This window comes from Canis aureus, chromosome 10 (assembly GCF_053574225.1).
Source record: "Canis aureus isolate CA01 chromosome 10, VMU_Caureus_v.1.0, whole genome shotgun sequence".
Classification (NCBI taxonomy): Eukaryota; Metazoa; Chordata; class Mammalia; order Carnivora; family Canidae; genus Canis; species Canis aureus.
In genome coordinates this window covers 39,765,100-39,784,831 of record NC_135620.1, presented here as the reverse complement: position 1 = coordinate 39,784,831, position 19,732 = coordinate 39,765,100, and the positions used below count along the sequence as shown (strand labels likewise).

Sequence of the window (19,732 nt, the reverse complement as noted above, 5' to 3'; positions counted from 1 at the left end):
AGATACTAGTAAAAGAAAAGCTGGCTACTTCTCAATGATTGTAGTCCTCAAATGATGATAATGATGATGATGACTAGCATATCATCCATCAAGAGCTTTATAGAGATTATCTCATAACAGACCAGTGATAGAGGCATTATTGTCTACCCCATTTTACAGTGGAGGAAGAGGAGGGGGCCACACAGCTCATGGGAGTAGCTGAGGTAAGATTCAACCCTAGGGAGCCTGACTCTAGAGCTCAAGTTCTGAATCACTGGGAGATACACTGCCGCCCCAATGCAGTAATGCCACAGGGAGTCTCCAGGCGGAAGTTATACAGAGGGGTCAGCACAAGGATTGCCATGCGATTGTGTTGCCAAAGACCCACAATGGGAATGGGGATGTGTTTCAAAGGTTGTATATGAACAGTGGCCTAGAAAAAGGGATGATAATATGCATATTAGCGCTTGCTGCATTCTGACACCTGGGAAGTAGGGCTGTGATTCTTCCCCTAACACTCTGCTTGAAGGAGAAATTCTAGTGGAATGGTTACTCACAGGGAGATCTCTGAAAATTTTGGGACTGCTCTCCTCAGCTAGCATTTTTAAAAAGCATATAATCAGGTTAAAATGGAAATCCTGAACAGTAGTTCCGACTACTGAAATAAGACAGCTGGACCCACGTTGAAAAGACTGAAGCTGTAACTACAGAAAGGCTTGATGGCCTCTGGAAACAGGCCCAGATCATTGAGAATATACTTAAGGTTTTTTTTTGGTAAGCCATTTCTATTCTTGCATTTTAGAGAGAAATAAATGACAGTTCCTTTAGTAATGGAAAAAGTGGGAGCTTTAGCTTTAATTTCAGAAAATACAGGCCTAGGTTTTTATATTATTTTTATAAAATAAAAATTTTATAGTCTTATTTTCTTTAATTTTTAAATTTTTATTACTAAACTCCTACATGGTCATCTTTACCAGTAGAATCATCAAAAGATGTATAAAGGAAAGTGAGTCATCTCCATCCACCTAGAGTTCCCTTTATTCCAAGGTAATATTAACATTCAAAGTCCATCCTTCCATCCACCTTCTCTATACCCATACAGACATGCACACTCACATATAGACATATGCAAAATCTCATTTTTTGAAAATGAAACATACTGCAACTTGGTTTTCTTGCTTATCACTGCATCATGGACACCTCCTCAAGTTGGCAGAGTGCAATAATTTTTTTTTTTTAAATAGCAGTGCAATATTCCCTGGTATGGATGTGACATAATTAATCTCTCCCTGATGGCAAAAGCTGATTTTGTTTCCAGTTTAGAGTGCTGGAAGACATTGAGGCAAATGAGCTGTAACATGCATCTTTACCTCCTGATGCTTGCTTTTCAGAGATCCTCCAAAGTTGGATGGCTGAGTCAAAGCATATGTATATTTTAAATTTTATTTGATATTGCAAAATGACTTTCAGAAATGGTGGCAATCGAATATCCAGCCAGCAATGTGTAAGACTGCCCATTTCCTAACATTCTGACTAGTAATGGATACTTTTATTCTTTTAGTTTTGTCAATGTGATGGTTTTTAAAATATCTCATTTTTAATTCAATTTGCATGTTTTCTAATGACTAGTAAATGAAGTTGAGCATGTGCATGTCTACAGGAAATTTGGATTCCACTTCCATATTCCTTGCCCATTTTTCTATTGAGTTATATGTTTTCTTAAGTTCAAGAAATTCTTTTAATATTAGGAATATTACCCTTTTGTCTTCCATCTGCATTGCAACTTTTCCCCCCAGTCTCTCAGTTTTTTCTTTTTATAGAATCTTTTAACATCCAATTTAAAAAGCTACAGTTTAATGTATTTTTTCTTTTGGCTTCATGATTTCCTGTCTTGCTTGGAAATTTTTTTCTAATATTTTTATTATTTTGTATTTTATATTTATACTGTTAATTGATCTGGAATTCATTCAGTAATACGGACTGACATTTAGCTTTGTTTTCTTCTATGTTGGATAGTCAATTATGTCAGCAATGCTATCCAATTTTGTCTAGCTGAACCAAACTTTTCCCACTGAACTGCAATTCCATCTTTGTCAAAAGTAATTTCTCACATATGTTTGCATCTATTTCTGGACATTTACTATGTTGCACTAATGTCTCTGTCTGCGCCAGTTCTATTCTTTTGGTTTTCAGTAGCTTTGTAGAAACATTTAATGTCCAGTGAGGCAAGTTTCCTCACACAAGTTTCTTCTCTCATCATTTTCTTGGCTCCTCACACACCCATTTTCCTTGATGTGAGCCTTGAAATCACGTTATCCAGTCCCTTCCTACCAACAAAACCAAACCCCAGCTGACATTCTACTAGAAAATACATTCAATTTAAACAATACTTTTAAACGGATAAGTGCTTATAGAAATCTTCCGCCATAAAGGAACACACCCCTTGTTACTAACCTGCAATTTCTGTTCGGACAACTGTACGATTTCTTTCACCTTCCCTAGAGTTTAGAACGTTACCAGAAAGTGTCAAAACATAGGTCTTCTCTCACGGCTCCATAAACTTCTCTAGTCTAAAGACTCAAAATGTTCAAAATGCTGAAGCTCAGGAAAATTCTTTTTTCTATTATTACTTCTCCTTCATCTACACCCCCATCCCCATTTTTTTTATCCAGAAATTCTCCTATTGCATGTTATGTCTCCTAAATATGTCCTCCAGTCTGCTATCCGTTTCCTCCTGGCTATGGTTTTCTTTATGCCTCCTCTCTATATGGGGTGGGGGTGGGGGTGGGGAGGGATGTCTCTGCCTCCTCCGCATTACAAATTCAGCTCCCTGTAATAAGCATTCTCCTGATCAGGATATTTGTTTTTGATTTTAAAGTCTGCCTTAGTTTAGTTTGGTAGTGCCCTAATTATGTCTTTCTGACAGTTCTCTGGCATTTTTTGGTAGGATCCTCTCTTATTTCTCCCATCAGTTCTACTTCACAGATACCTGCTATTCTAGGGTGTTCACACGGGTTCCCTCTCAGGATTACCTTTCTCTGTAGTGACTCATCATTATTTTCCCCTGACAAGGGTTTTCTGTTCCTTCAGAACTCGTACAATTTAGGTTTTTAAAGCCTTTGAGCAGTGGCAAACCAGCCACAGGTGGTAGACAAGTAGCTTCTTCTACTACTACCTGTCAGTGAATCGGTTTGCGAACTAATAGCTCTCTGGGAAGCATGCAGAACAACCATTAAACTCCTCAGCCTCCCTGGGACAGGAAACCCTGTTTTCCATTAGCAAGGCCTGGGACCACATCTGCCTTCCTATAGGAGTCATCTCTGGTATTAACAACATGGAACAGTCCCTTCCAGGTCACATGGAGCAACTGGGCAGCATAGGCTCCTACTTGAGGGGAGGGGATCCCTAGGCTTCCTAAGGTTCAAAAGGTAGTTGCTAAGGCTGGGTCTTTGCTTTGTCTTGGGAAAGGACAGTCTCTTCTGCTTCAGGCTCTCCCTGGGCACCAGGAACAACCATGCTCCTACCTGCTTAGTCCCTAGGGGTCTCAAAAGAACTGCATCCTTATCGGTGTCCTCCAGCCCCTCCTTAAGAGGGAGGCAAGGGAGGGCATACCATTGTTTCCCCATAACTCCCATTATTAGGTTTGAATGGAGCATAGATATTAATTTGTGATACTTTTCAGGCACTTAGAATCTGAATGATAATTTATGTAGGCTAAACTGTTAACATTTGTCTACCTCATGATTATTTTATACTTTTACACAACAGGACAGAAGATTGGATAGTAAGTACTTAATATAAATAAATATAGGTATGTCATTTTATTTTCAAGAAGAATATGTTTTTGAGAAGCTTCACAATATATGATCCCATTAGAAAATGGATCAGGGATTCCAAATAGCTCAGCAACTGCCCCTGAGAGAATCCCATCCTTAACAGTGAATCATGTCCTCCCTCATCAACCACTGAGTCCAGGCCAACCTTTCTGCCCTGAGCTAGTCCTTCCAGAGAATATTTCAGACTAATAGTTTCTGAAGCATGCATTTTGGTTTTGGCTTTTGGTGAAGGGTAACATGAGGAGCCTTGAGAGCTATGCATCCTTAGGGTTTTCAAGAAATATCATGTTTGATTACTCTTGATTCACAGTGCTTTAGCAATACCACATAAGAATTTCCACTGAATAAAAAATCTTCAAACTAGGCATGAAACGTTAGCAGTAGGCCCAACTAGCCTAATTTTTTTTTCTTAAAATCTTGACCTATTAAAAAAAAAAACCTCCAGTAAATATGGTAAAATGCTAACATTCGTTAAATTTAGGGACGGGCACATTGATTTTTGTAATCTCTTTATATTTTTCTATACATTTGAAGCATTTTGTATTAAATTCAAAAAACTTCAGGGATGCCTGGGTGGCTCAGTGAGTTGAGTGTTTGTCTTCGACTCGGGTCATGATCCCAGGGTCCTGGGATCAAGCCCCACATTGGGCTCCTGGCTCAGTGGGGAGTCAACGTCTCCATCTCCCTCTGCAGTTCCCCCGCTTCTGTTCTCTCTCTCTCTCTCTCTTGATTTCTCTCTCTCTCTGACAAATAAATAAATGAAATCACTTAGAAAAATTCAAAAGACTCCTAATAGCAGAAGTGATACCCTTCTATCAACTCAGGTAAAAAGCTGAGGATCAGACAGTTTAAAAAATGCATTTCTAAGCCACTAATTTTCACTCGGCAAGTCTAGAATGTGCCTTTATGATTTGTGCAAATGGGAATATTTTTAGTATCCTAACTCCATCATTTCTATTTTTTTTGCTTCCAACTTATTCTTCCTATCTCAAGATTAATGAAAAAATCACTTAGTCGACTTCCTTGTTCTGTGTCTGAAGTGAAGGGGGTTAAGTAAGACTCTCTCCTCCAATAGGTCTCTCCAGGGGTACAAACCTCTTTCCTTAAAATATCCAGTTACTTGTGATAGTCCATTATTTCTCAATACACACTAAACTATCCAGAAATCCAGAAACTGGTGATATTAGTATTCAGAGTGTATACATAAAGGTGTCACATTCTTGATTTTTCCTTCATGTGTTACATGGTAATTTCTTTGTCCAAATGTTGAGAATTATGCAACCATGTAGGAAAAAATACATACACGTAACATATTCTCAACTAATCCATTTTTCAGTGAGAACGAGGGAGATATTGAAAAAGAGAAACTGAAGGTGAGAGCGAGAATCTGTCACTCTATAGTGACAAGGCACACAGACCAAAGCAGGGTTATGAGGCCCCCTAATGGAGGATGTTTTTACTGCAGCTCAGAAACTTGATTGAAATAATTGAGTCCAAGTCTTGTAGTAGCTCTGTGATTTTCTGATTGTGATATTTATATCCTACTGCTTTATGATTTTTGCTCTCCTTTTCTTTGATTGAAGAGTTTAGTGGCTACTAAGTCCTTTTTATACTAAAGATCAATGTTGTCAGATAATCAGATCATTACTTAATGTTCAGATTAGCATTTTCAATATCAGATAGAATAGTATTTTGGAAACTGCCTGAGGCTCCTGGACCTGTTGGATATACCTTGGCTTCCTAGTCCCACTGCACTAGGCCAGAATAACAAATGTAGGTAGTTGATCTATTTATATACCATGTAATCCACGGCCAGGGTCTCTCATCTGATGCTGCTTTCAGAGAGAAGAGATGGAGTACATACCAGCCCCCGCCCTTCCAGCTGTTACCACGGCGGCCTGTTGCACAGTCATCATAGGGAGCAATGTTAAGTGCTTGGATTTGCTACTTTTGAAAATACTGAAATGATGGCATCTAGAGATTTTTAAAGTTACATGCTTTAAATTTTATACTCAAGTAAAATAGAGCTCATGGCGCCTGGGTGGCTCAGTCAATTAATTATCTGCCTTTGGGTCAGGTCACGAGCCAAGTATCCTGGGATCTAACCCATCATTGGGCTCCATGCTCAGCGGGGAGTCAGCTTCTCCCCCTGCCTTTGCCCTCGCCCCTGCTCATGCTTGTACTCTCTCTCTCTGAAATAAATAAATAAACAAATAAAATCTTTAAAACAAATAAATACAATAAAGCTTAAATAAGGGAGCTTCTAACTTGTGGCCAGAGTGTACTCGGCCACTATACAAATGAGAAGACTTTGAAATGATCTACTTATAACCATATCAGCTTTGGAGTATCTTCCCCAGGCCATGGAAAAGGAAAATAATTGTCTAGTCTAACAGGTCAATTTGCCCTTTTGCACAAAATACTCTGTCCCCTTCCTCTTTGAACATAAAGTCCCAGTTTCTTAGTAAACCTGCAAGGTCCCACGGGTTCTGACCTTTCTGCCACAGGCCTGTTTTTGATTCTCCAAAACCCTGGATCTCCACTCCCCCAGTCCTGCCCTACCTGCCTCCTCCCAGCCTCGGCCTGGCATCCTCACATTCCTTCCCTCCCTTGCCAGGCCTCTGCTTAGATGTCACCTCATCAGACAGACCTTCCCAAACCACTGCATCAAATCATCCACACTAGTGCTATTTTCATAATAACACTTCCCACCAAATAAATACTAGGTGTTTATTTCCCTTACTCATCCTTCTCTTGAGTAAACTCCATGGGAGAGGGAACTCAGCACTGCTGTGTCCAAAACATGTAGAACATGAGTGCTTGATATATGTATTTGTGCACAAATAAACTAAATATTGTGGGGGGAAATGGATGAATACATGACATTCTATTCCCCTTTCTTCAAAACTTGAGTAAATACGATCATTATTATATCCTGCTTTTCTCATTAGGGTATCTTAATGCATTTTATAAATGTCATAAATGGATAACTACTTTAGCTATAGATGCTCTAGTTGCTCTTAGCCGTTACCTAATAGAAAAACATGGGATGTATTTTGTTATTTATGAAGAAAATACAGCACATCTCATGATTCCAACACTTTCTGCTCTTTATGCTTGTTAATATAGCTGTTTTTAACTTAAGTTGTCACGTATCTCTTTCAGATTATTATTAACTCTGATTAAATTTATGGGATCCTATACTCAGAAAAATACATACATGCCTAAATTCTCTAGAAAATTTGTGCTTTTGTGAATGTTTCTAAGTTTAACCACGTCCTAGGTAAGAAGTTTCTATTACTGAGCTTTAGAAAGAGCTACTTACATATTGTCTTGCAGAACTATCAGTTAGAAAGTCTCCCGTCCACAACCAAATATTTGTTATACAGGACCTCCTGAATTACTCATTCCTTTACTGGAGGTATTTAATTTTGATGGTGGTGGCATGTGTGTGTGTGTGTGTGTGTGTGTGTATGTGTGTGTGTTTCTACTAGGACTCACATATTAAAACATATAGAAAAGTAATGGAAGACATTAGTTGACATGTCAGTTATGTCATCTTGCAGCTGTCAATATGCGAGCAAGTAATTAATTTCTCTCATTCATTTTCCTTACCTTTAATAAAGAGGAAAATAACACACATATAAGTTAGAGCACTGTCACAAAAATTAAACAAGAAGACATAGGTAAAGTCTCTTTGGTCCTACATACCTGGCATAGGTAAGCACACAAGAAATGATAACTATTAGTATTTGTTTAGATACCAATTTTCTTTTATCTGATGGTCTCCCCTCCCTCTATTTGGGTATCCTAAGACCAGTCTACCAGATGAATATATTTTAAAAATCATTTTGAGTTTCCATACAGTAATACACATTGGCCTTTGAGTATGCTCTTCTTGTGACTATTTTTCTAAAAATGGAACTAATTCAGAATTTATTGTGGTTCACACAAAATGAAAGATTAAATCACTGTTGGATTACATGCAGAAATTAACCCAATTATTTTTCAAAATGGCAATATATTTGCTGTATAACATCAGTATCATCAAGCGAGAGTAGAAATTACATTACTCTAAATATACACCAGATGGCTCTAGGGTGACATGGTTATTAAAAAAATAAAAGTCCTGATTGTTTACAGTTTCCCCAAGGGCAAAATCTGTGTCTAATCTGTGTCTGAAATTTATCCACAGCAACCAATTGAGGGACACAGGATTGAACTGTATTTTAATTTATGGTAAAAGCAACAACGTGCCATTCTTTTAAGAACAAAATTCTCTGCTAATTTGTCTGAAAAGATTTGAAGATTTCAACAGAGACAAAATGAATGGTGACACTCCATTTCTAAGGTGGGGATGAAACGGTCAAAGGATAAGAAAGAAATGCAATCTTGCTTGCAGGTGCTCAGTGGAAAGTTTAAAAACTCAGAGAGGCAAATCATGCTGCTATCCCAAATATGGTCTGAGTAGGAACTTCAGACCATATTCTTTCCTCTTTAATCTCATTTATTTAATTAAAAAAATGAAAAATAAAAATAAATAATAATTTTTCAAAAGAAGGGCTGTGTTCTGATTTGTGCCTGACTGGTTTAGGTCCTGGGAACTCAAGAGAGAACAAAACAGACATGGACTACCCTCATGGAGGTTATGTTGTCCGTTCCCCTGCAGAGAAGGGTGTAGAGGACAGAAAGGGATATTTGTGAGCCAAAATGAGGGTTTTGTTTTTCCATTTCCCTTAATGAGATTTTACGCTTAATCTTATAGTCATATATAAATATGTATCTGCAACAAAACAAGTGACTTAAGCACAAATATAAATCCTTTTCTTTTTAAAGTAAGCTCTATACCCAAAATGGGGCTTAGCCTCAATCTCAAAATCAAGAATCATATGTTCTACAGACTGAGCCAGCCAGGCAACCCCATAAATCCTTCTTTTAAAATTCAACCAACCAGGCAAACAGTTGGCCAAGTTTCTTTGTAAATATCCTTTGTTCTAAGTTCCCACAAACTTTTCAAATGATCACCTACTGAATTTCTTTAACCTTCCAGTAAAAGGTAGGTGTTGCAGCACTCATGAGCCTGAGACTGGAATCAGTGCTTGGGGTTGGTTTTGTTTCTTGGCTCTCAAAATTTGAATGAGCCGCTTATGTGGTCACTATACCAATTCTGGAAACAATTGTTATGCAAATACTAAGGCTGAGCCTGTGAGACCCCACTGACTTTTCCCACTCTGATTTCCCAACTGAGGTGCCAGTTATAACATGACCCATGTTTTCTCATCTCCTTAATTCCCAGATTCAGAGATCTGAACTCCAGTTTCTGCATGAATCCCATAGTGCCTTTGTTTGGGTGATTCCTAGACCAGCAATGCCCAATAAGGTTAGGTATAAGCCATATGGGTCTATGGAGCACTTGAAATATGACTAGTCCAAGTGAAAATGTGTTGTAAGTATCAAATACACATTAGATTTCTAAAGTTTTACTATGACAAAAAGAATATAAAATATCTCATAATACTTTTATTTATTGTTTAAATGTCAAAGTGATATTTTTAATATACTAGGTTAAGTAGAATCTATTAAAATTAATTTCACCTGTTCCTTTTTACTTTTTAAAACCACATCAACTAGAAAATTTTAAATTACATATATACTTTGCACTATATTTCCTTTGGACAGCACTGTGCTAGCCTCTCTTAATGACTTTTTGGATTTCAGCTTTCCACATAACTCAAAGCTTTTTGCTTCCCTGTTAGGAACTCCCTGATTCAACTCCTGCCATGCAGGAGTTCACCTGACTTCAGCTTTTCACCCTTACCTTGATGGTCAGGCTTTTTGACAGATATAAGCTCTATTTCAGAACTTCTAAATGAAATGCAAATGAAAGGCAATATATAGAATTATTTTCTAATAGTTCAATGACAGTTCAATCCAATGCCATTATGCAGTAAACTATGCAAGAGAATTCATAAACTGCAAGGAAGCAAGGCGAGGGACAGGTGCAGTTCCTACTGGCAATGAGCTGACAGTCAAGTGGAAGGGAAAGAGCAAGTGAGTGGAGCTGTGAGAGAGAAGGGAGGACATGACTCAGTAGGAAGGAGCAGAGAAGTCCCTTGGGTGTCCTGGTTCTCACATAGCACCCCAATTCATCATCACTACCTGTTTGTAGCAGAGAGTTATAGTGCACCACAGGGATTTAGAAATGAGAGAAAGGGGGATCCCTGGGTGGCTAAGCGGTTTAGCACCTGCCTTTGGCCCAGGGCATGATCCTGGAGACCCAGGTTTGAGTCCCACATCAGGCTCCCTGAATGGAGCCTGCTTCTCCCTCTGCCTGTGTCTCTGCCTCTCTCTCTCTCTCTCTCTGTGTGTGTGTGTCTCTCATGAATAAATAAATAAAATTCTTAAAAAAATAAAAAATAAACTCACACTTTGGTCTTTCTCTCACTGTGTCTCTCATGAATGAATAAATAAAATCTTAAAAAAAAAAAAGAAATGAGAGAAAATCCAGATAGGTGGAGAAATCAGGAAAAGTCTCAAGGGGAAAAAAAGGATAAATGAGTTCACACTTGAGGGTTGAGGTAGAAGAATGAAAGATCCTATATTTTGAGTAAAGTGAAGAAGGCAGGGAGGAGAGGGATGAGTAATTGAGTTTGGCTGCAGAAAAAGAGCCAAAAGTCTGGAGGGGTAGATGGAATTTAGGGCACAGAATGTGAGAATACTGGATTCTGGGCCAGGGAGTTTTTCCCTGATACGGTAGATAGTGGTTAGCCATCATAGCTATGTTTTAGGGAGAATGATCATAATGGTGTATAGTTGCAGTGAAATGAAGGATATGCTAGAAGTGAAAAGACCAATTAGGAAACTCTTGGAATATTCTATGCTAGAGAGACTGTCATTCTCCCTTCCATACTCCTGGTAAATATTGCCAGCTGATCTGGCATTCTTTCTCAAATCCAGCCTCTGAATTCTTAACACAGTGTTTGCAGGATGCCCTAAATTGGCATATGGAAGAAAATTTATTTTCTAATTTTTATTTAGCAAAAGTTCTGAGACCCTTAATCAGGATGGCATCAATATTGGCAAGAGAAAAAATACAAATCGTCTCAGAGGTTGAATACATACATCTGGCCTCTCATTGGAGAGGGAATATGATTGCACTAAGCACCCTTGCTTGCTTGACTAGGATAATACTGGAGGTACTGAGAAGCTTAGGGATACTGTGGTCTTCCTTTGGAAGAGGATGAGTTTCACTGTAGGCATGCTGCATAAGAACCCATGGTGGATAATTTGGGGAGAAAATCCCAGGAAGGTTTGGAATACATGCAGGCCTGGGGCTATGGATAAAAGATAGGTCAGAAGATCTTGATGGGAAATTCTTCTACCCAGAAGTCATAGTTGAAGACATGGGCTTAAGTTTAGAAGATGACATGGAAAGGTCTGAGGAGAGAATTTTAGAGTATGCTTATCACTTGTGTGGTGAGATGAAGGAGAGGGTGCAGTGTACATATGGTCATAAAGGCCCAGTGAGAGCAAAGCTAATAGAATGCCATAGAGATTGAAGGAGGAGAAAATTTTAAGAAGGCCTCTGTTTTGCTTCAGAGTTGTTAGAGATGATAAAAAGATGATCAAATGTGTTAACTGGGGGAATCAATGGTAATCTTTGAGAGAGTCCTCAAAGTTAGAGATGGTGGGGATGGAAGCAAGCTGAAATGAAGTGAGCTGATCATCAAGGACATAGAAACACTGAGCATAGGAAAGAACAGCAGAAGAAGGAATACAAATTCTAATGAATTGCAAGAGAGAAAGTATGCAATTTTATTTATTAAGGCTAGAGAAAACTTGAAATGAGTATATCAATAGGATGAAAAGAAAACTTTGCTGCAAAAATGGCAAGATTACTATAACCTGGAAAAGATACCATTGATGAAGTAAAACAAGAAGTTTAAGAAAATGTAATCAAAGGCATAGGTGGGGTGAAATTAGGAGAGGTCAGAAGACAGGCCTTGTGACCTAATAGTGAAGAAAGAGAGGGTAAATAAAAACATAGAGATATTTATCAATTCAGAGAAGATAGTAAGGAACTTACCACCAGTCACATTTTTACAAGTAAAAACAGACAAGTTTACATGGAGCCTATGGTGTTTCTCTACACCCATTCTGAATTTGGTATCTTGATGTCTTTATTTCTTTTGATCTATTTCTTTTCTTGGTTTGTTCTTTTTCAAGATTTATTTATTTGAGAGAGAGAATGTGTGAGCGGGATGCAGGGCTTGATCCTAGGACCCTGAGATCATGACCTGAGCTGAAATAAGAGATGGGTGCTTAACTGACAGAGCCACCCAGGTGCCCCATAATCTATTTCTCTTCTGCACCTCTTGCAATTCCAATCTTCCTTTGTACAAGAAAGTGAGTCAGAAAGATCCTTACCAACAGTAACACCTTACTGTAAATTAGTTTAATAATGCCCACTAGTATTGTTTCATTTTTAATGTATGTTAAAAAGAGACAATTCTGAGCCAGATTCTCTAACACAAATAACTCTTACACCTAAGGTGGGGAAACAATAGGAAAAAGAGGCCATATCTGGTCTTTTTAAAATCTATAGGGATTGCTAAATAAAATAAAAATAAAATTACAATAAAATAAAATAAAATCTACAAAGATTACCAGTTACACCACTAGGACTCAAGGCAGCTTTAACCAACTTTATTGTAACTGCTTGGCTCCTCTAGAGAGCAGAGAACATACTGATCCATTTTTTAAAAAGTTTGTTTGTTTGAGAGAGAGAGAGAGAGAGAGGGAGAAACAGATTCCCCACCACCACCATACCCCACCCTGCCACTGGGCAGGGAGCCCAATGTATGGCTCGCTCTCAGGACTCTGGGATCATGATCTGAGCTGAAAGCAGACAGTTAACCAACTGAGCCACTCAGACACCTTAAGAACCTACTGAAAACACTAACATTATTACCAATTTATTACCAATGTTCTAAATGTTGTTCTAAATTCAATATGAATATTCCTCTATATTTCCTTTACATTGGACTATTAAGGTTTATTCCTATCAGAAGTTATCTCTATCAAGAATTAAAGTGAATTGTGTTAAAGTTGTAGTCAATTAAGGACTGCCTCCCCAAATATTGCTTAATTATTTTATACCATTTCAATAGTTTGGAAACACAAGTCATTACAAACCAATATTGAGAATTCACATGAATATGCAACAAAAGTTTTCTATCACTTAAGGGAATCACAACCTTTTTCCAAATACTGGCTTCTTGCTGAAACTTCTAGCCCTTGTGATCTCAAAACAATTTTCAAGGTTTCTCCTCAATGGAGGTTATATCATTGTTTTTCTTTTACTCTTCCCTTCTTTGTATAATATGAAGGGATGAGAAGGAATTTTTTTTTTTTGATACTTGTTACAAGTCAAACACTGTGCTGATATCATCTATCATTCCTGGTAATCCCATTATCCCATTTTACAGGTGAAGAAATATTCAGAGAGACTGGGTCACAGCTAGAGAGGAGAGGCAAGATTCACACCCAAGTGTGGCTCCAAAGCCTAGTTCCTCCCACTGTACTGGGCTGCTAGCACAAAGGGGTTTGGTTCAACTTGCGCAGATCCTCTTCCGTGAGTTATAAATAAATCACTCACTCACTGCAAACCATAGAAATGGAATCACTGTAAATGTAATGACAGGGCACTAGTTCTTTTTTTTCTCTATTGCACTTTACACCATTTTAAATTTTTATGTAAGAATCTTGAGCATCTCAGACAATTTCCACACAATCATAACAATTACTCAGTTAAGATCTCTTAAAGCAGTACGGTATTTATTCCCATAGAGAGCTCTAGTCAACATCTTCTAAAACTCTGAATCTAAATCAGAATTGTAGATGAAAAATGGCTTTCTACGGCTCCTGGGTAGCTCAGTAGATTTTGGCTCAGGTCATGATCCCTGGATCCTGGGATTGGGCCCCACGTTGGGGCTCAGGGAGGAGTCAGCTTCATTCACTCTCTCTGCCCCCAACCCTGCTCATGTTCTCTCTCTCTCTCTCTCTCTTTCTGCTCTCTCTCTCTCAAATAAATAAATACATCTTTAAAAAGTGGCTTTCTTCAGAGAAGTATTTCTTCAGGGAAAGTGACTGAAGCTTCTTCTTTTGGGCTCTAGAGGGCGATAAAGTGCGAGCAATGGCTGAATCTCGGCCTTCCTCCTACTTCCCAGGTATGCTTTTAGGGTGCCTGGCTCATGGCCCAGTACATGAAAGGTTCAAGGAATGAAATAAAGAAACAATCTTAACTTTTTAGTGGAGCAATTCTACTTAATCTTGCTTTGTCTGAACCAAAAGATGCATCAAAGTCTAAAATAATTTGACAAAGGAAGAAACAGTCTATCATTAAGTATGCATGCTCTATATAAAATAGAACAATTTGTTGGAGTTACACAATCTTTTCAAATGCAACAGAGTACAACAAAAAAAGATTCAGTCGATTACTTAAGTTTTTCTAAATACCCACATTTCATTCATATGACAGAGAAGGAAATCAAATATATGTATCTCAGAGGCAGTCAGGCGATCTGTATTAGGTTTCTGACAAGAAGAGTTTCTGTACAAGAAGATATTTTAGTTTTATAGGATTTATATAGTGACTTTCCTCTGAAGAGCTCAAAGAGCTTTTTCCATAACATTTATATAAAAAGTACCAAACACTTCCCAAAATGCCAAAAGAACTCAGGTGACAGTAGAGCACGGAATATGAGAATAGTGGAAAAATAAGAACAGATATATAGATGCAAACAGATCTAAGAGTGCCAACATAGAGTAAATCAATCCTTTCTGCACACAGTGTCTTTAAATACCACTGTCATGTTGTCACTCCTGAGCTAGTAAACAGATATGCCAAGTCACATCACTCCACTTGGGTATATGGTGACACTGAGCAAGGGGTGCCAATTTCAGGGATGGATTTCCAGGGTGGTTCATCTCCCACATTGAAGGGATCGTGGTCTGCCATGGAGGTCATACCTTCAGATACATGACATCTTTGTGGAAGCTGAGGGGTATAAAATTAAAGATTAGCATCAAGTGATATTTGTTTATTACCCAGGTCTGCTTTTATTTGGAGACATAAAAATATGACTAAATATTTAGTAGGCCATTTTAAGATTTATAGGACAAGAGTCAGCCTCTGGAAGAATGATTATCTGTGTAAAGATTCTGTTCCTCACATTGGAGTGAATGTGAAAATTTTAACACATGATTACTTCTGTAATTGTAGATGCACATAAATATGAAATTTTCATGACCATATCCTTTATGGTCCTTTAAGATAAAAGATGTATTACATTATGGGAAACTGAATAGCCCTGGAATGTTACGAGTATCAATTGCTTCTATTGCATTTTGCATTTTCCAAAAGAATATGTATGAATGATATGTGTATTTTTCTCCATAGTCTCCTGAAAATATATCAAAGCTTTAATTTAATTTCTGTACTTCTGAAATAAATTAACTTGATAGATCTAATCTTGGCTGTATGAATACATATTGAATTTAGGAGACAGACTTGTAGCTTCTTATCTCTTTTAGCAACCTAAAAATAACAGTTGGATGGAATGTCTCCCCAACTTTGATGAAAAGTGCAAACACACATTTTCCATCATTATCACAGGAAGGGGAAGTAGGTCTGCTAAGGATGAAATAGCATTTGATGTGAACAGTATGAACCTTTTCACTGAGAGGTATTTAACCTGGCCCTGGAATCTGACATGTACAGATGTAGCTAGACGCGTAAGTGTGTCAGTGGCACAACCAAAACACCACTGATGAATGGGGGGTGAGGGTGCTGATTACTTGGAATATAAACAGCAAAGCAGCAATTACTATGAGGGCTTTGGAAAAATCATTTCCATTAGAATCTGAAGAGATTAAAGTTAAAGACTCTGGACTTCTTTTCCAAGAGTTGAAACCTGGCAAAATGCCATCCCACCCACAAATATACTTCTGCTTTAGTTGTGATCATCAACAACAAATGCTAAAAGCAAGGGAACAAAGAACTAAATCCCAAAGACAGGAAGAAACTCCCAGAAGGTTGACAAAGTCTTCAGGGCCCTCAGCTTGGCCTTTCTACTCTGTCATGAGCTCTGCAGAGATCAACAGGAGGCAGAGCATGGGGTCAGCTCCACCCTTGTAAGATAGGCATAGAATCACACCGCTGGAGTAGACAGCTGTGCCACTGTAGGCAAGTTACAAAACATCTCTGATTGAGTAGGTTTTTTTTCCCCTCACATATAAAATGGAGATATTACTACTACATATGGGGTGGTTTCACGGGAATCCCTTAGTTCTTGCCTGGTGCTTGGCAAGTAGTCAATATTCTATTAATTGTCAAAATCAATACATATGTAGGTATAATAGGTCAGCTCCAGAAGCACATGAAGGAAATCCATGACATTTAAAATATGCCCCATGAGATGGAGGTAGTAACTTTACAGCGAAGAAACCTGGCAAGCACTACCCAAGCCAAATGATCAAAGTTAACATCATGAAGTAATGTCTTGTTGATAGAAAGTATCCTTGACATGACGTTAGGAGGGCATGCCCTTCTGTGGTCTTCCTCCCACAAACTCTAACACCAACCTGGCCATGGACAAAATCATTAGACAATCTCAAATTGCAGAAATTCTACAAAATACCTGACTAGTACTCCTCAACACTGTCAAGGTCATGAAAATCAAGGAAAGTCTGAGAATCTCTCTGAGCCAAGAGGATCCTAAGGATACATAATGACTAAATACAATGTAGTATCCTGGATGGGATTCTGAACCAGTAAAAGTTATTAGGGGAGAACTTGTGAAATCTGAATAATGTTTAGAATTTAATGAATAATAATGGACTAATACTGGTTTCTTATTTGTGACAAATGTACCATAGTAATATAAGATGTTAGCCATAGGGGAATCTAGGTGTGGGGTTAATGGGAACTCTGCGCTAACTCTGCAATGTTTTTGTGAATCTAAAACAATGCAAAAATAAAGCATTTATTCAAAAATATGGTCCACGGAAAATTTGGTATTTGAGCTATTGTGGTGACGTATTTGACACCTTTCATAGGAGACTGGGAGGTACAGTGATGGGATTGCTTGAGGACAAATCTATTTCTAAATCATGCACAGGTAGACATTTTATAATTTGCTATACTAAATGAGTATGTATACTGCTATATTCTTAAATACTCCTAAAGTATGGTTAATTGAATGTTCATCTAGGCAAGTCTAGCTCAGTTAAATGTTCATCAAATGAGAACAACTGTCAATTTTGGTGCATGGAAACTGGATTTTAGAGCCAGACAAAGTAAGATTCAACTCTTGACCTTGTACCTTCACTATTCACATTTAGGACCACTCTAATTTTTAGTTGCTCTATTAAATAGGTTTACTAATGCCTGGGGAGTGCTAAACCACACATACCCAGTATCTAATTCTTACAGATGCTCAAGAAATATCAGTTTCTTCCTTTTCTACTTCTATTTTCAGCTGCTACCATCAAACTACCTCTCTGACATCTCTGCCTGGATATCTTCCAAAGATCTCAAATTTAACAGGTTTCAAACTGAACTCCTGATTCATCTTACGCCCCCTCTCACACTCCTTCTCCTGCCAACACGTTTTCCTCCCAGACTTCCCCACTTTAGTAAATGGCACCACCAGCCCACCAGACACCCAGTTGCTCATGCCAGAAATGTAAGAGTCATCCTTGTTTCCTTCCTTTTTCTCACTCTCCATGTCAAATCCTTCAGCAAGTCTTGTCTTCTCCACCTGTGAGATAAGTTCTCAGATCGGTCCATTTCTCTCCATCTGACTTGCCACCAGCCCACTCCAAGGTGTTAGTGCCATTAATGGAGCTTCTCACTTCTGCCCATCACCATCAAGTACAGTTTTAAAGCATTCATTGGGGCATGTCATTTCCATTCTTAACAGATTTCAAGGACTTCTCATAATTTTCAGAATAAAGTCAAATCTCTACACGTAGCATACCACTATTCCTCTCACCCATACAGACCTTTCTCCATCTTTTGTGCCATTCCCTCTTTTGTGAATGCTAGCATGTCCTATAACTGGCTACTTCTTATCATTTTAGGGTTGATGGCTTCTCTCTCTCATCATTCTTTCTCATATTTTCAAGGGCTGTTTTTCCTTTTTCATTGTTCCTTGTTCATTTTCTTCATAGCAGTTCACATTTTGTAATGCTTTATCTTTGTTTCCTGTCTCACCTCACAATTTTGTAACCTTTCAGGGGAAAGAGAATAAGTCTTTTTATTCACTGAAACAAACCAATGTCTAGCAAAACTGGCATACAGTGGGTACCCAATTTATTGAATGAATGAATGAATCAGTAAATAAGGTCTTTTAATTCTCTTGAAAAGCACCATAAAAATGTAGACTCATAGCATGATTCTAATTTTATTTAAACAACTCCTATGGTAAATACATAGAAATAAGACAAAATTCATCAAAATGTTTATGGTTATTACTTTTACCGATGGAGTTAGAATTTACTTTAATTTTTTCATATTTCTGTAGTTTCCAATTACTCTACCACAAAGGAGTATTGCCTTGATGCTACAAATGAAATTTTATCTTATGTTAAAATATAGAATAGTGAATTCATGATAAAAATAATAAGGTGCTCTTTGGGTTAAGTGGACCTGTGTGTGTGTGTGTGTGTGTGTGTCCACGCGTGCATGCGTGTATTTATGTGCTGCAATCTAAGGAGGTTCTTATTGTTTTATTCTGTAAAATACCTGGTTTCTGTAGTCTGAAGTCATTGTTTTAACTGTGGCACCAACCAGCTCTGTGTTCAACAAACAGAAACCTTAAAGTTTCCCTGGATGAGAAACAGAGATGGTAATCATAATGCCTGCCTTAACCTTTGTCTTTGGGGAACTATAAAATATCATAAAAATTTGTCATGATCCTCCTCAAGTCTCATCTGTTTGCTACCAAAACCTTCCAGAAGAGATTAACATATTCTGTTTATAAAATATATTAATATATTGAAATAGGCAAGCAATTTTTCTCTGTAACCAGAGTGGCTTTTCTAACAGGTACTACTATATATACACTTGAGCAAGATGCTGTTTCTCTAAATAAAGATGACAAAAAAACTTTGAGAAAATAGTGGCACTGCTGTCATATAAATTCAGGAAGATAAATAGGCCTGGTGACTCAAACATTGTATTTGACAGGATGATTCAGAGTAGAAATAGAAGGAATGTGAGTCAAACCCTAGAAGTCTGACTATAAATTATATTCCATCCAATTCACTCATTCAGCCAACAAATATTTAGTGAGATTCAACTATATACCAGGCACTTTTCTGGGGCCTACTTATGCACCAGGGGTGGCAGGGAAAGGACAAACAATACCTTCATGTGGAATAAACAAGAAAACTGAATAAATGATACAGAAGTCATAAGTGGAGAAACAGAAGACAAGCAAAGGAGATGGAGAGTTGCAACACAGAATAGGAAATTGTGATTTAAATATAGCAGTCAGAGAGGGGCAAAAAATCAAAAAGGCAACCAAAGAGGATCCGAATTGGGCAAGGGCACAAACTGGATACCTGGGGAAGAGCAGTCTAAATAGAGGGAACAGCAAGCACAAAGGATGAGGCAGGCTTGTTTGGGAACTATGAAAGAAACCAGTGTAGCTAGAGCAGAGTGAATTGGGGAAGAATTCAGGGAGAAAAGTCAGAGAAGAAACAGTAGACTTACCTCCATAGGGCCCTACAGCCACTGTTCCAACATTGGCTTTTACTCTGAGTGAAATGGAGAGCCAAGGGGTGACATGATCTGATTTGTGTTTTCACAACATCACTCTATTACACTCTGACTATTGTCCTGAAAACAA

General features: G+C 38.0%; 1 protein-coding gene across 3 annotated transcripts in view; it reads right to left on the bottom strand.

Moving 5' to 3' along the window:
- Positions 1–19,732, bottom strand: part of ADAMTSL1 (ADAMTS like 1) — an 873,417-nt gene that overhangs the window by 550,845 nt on the left and 302,840 nt on the right. The gene's annotated exons all lie outside the window — the stretch shown is intronic.